The sequence below is a fragment of the Penaeus monodon genome, chromosome 19 (genome assembly GCF_015228065.2).
Source record: "Penaeus monodon isolate SGIC_2016 chromosome 19, NSTDA_Pmon_1, whole genome shotgun sequence".
NCBI lineage: Eukaryota > Metazoa > Arthropoda > Malacostraca > Decapoda > Penaeidae > Penaeus > Penaeus monodon.
In genome coordinates this window covers 39,710,225-39,710,600 of record NC_051404.1, presented here as the reverse complement: position 1 = coordinate 39,710,600, position 376 = coordinate 39,710,225, and the positions used below count along the sequence as shown (strand labels likewise).

Sequence of the window (376 nt, the reverse complement as noted above, 5' to 3'; positions counted from 1 at the left end):
CGTGCGTGCGTGCGTGTGCATGTATGAGTATTTTAACCTTAGGAATGTGTGTATGTGTTTGAAATAAATACAGCTTGGTTTAATGGATAAACATTAAAGTCTTACTACTGTTTTACCTGAGACGCAACTTTCACGAGATAACTGTATGGTGCAGGTGAAATTTACTGCTAAAAATAGATAAATAATCAAACACACACACACTCAAAAAAAGGCCAGAGCACCCTGTAGACCTAAGGGTGATGTTGAGAAAAAAAAAATCACAAGCAAAGATAAAATATTTTAAAAAAATGAAATAAACACTCAGAAAAAAAAGAGAAAGGGAAAAAAAGTAGGAAGAAAGGTTCCAAGAAAGAATAAACTGAACGAAGAACCAGGT

General features: G+C 34.0%; 1 protein-coding gene across 4 annotated transcripts in view; it reads right to left on the bottom strand.

Moving 5' to 3' along the window:
- The window catches only part of LOC119585223 (poly [ADP-ribose] polymerase tankyrase-1-like), a 13,965-nt gene that overhangs the window by 6,031 nt on the left and 7,558 nt on the right, over window positions 1–376 (bottom strand). The window lies entirely within an intron of this gene.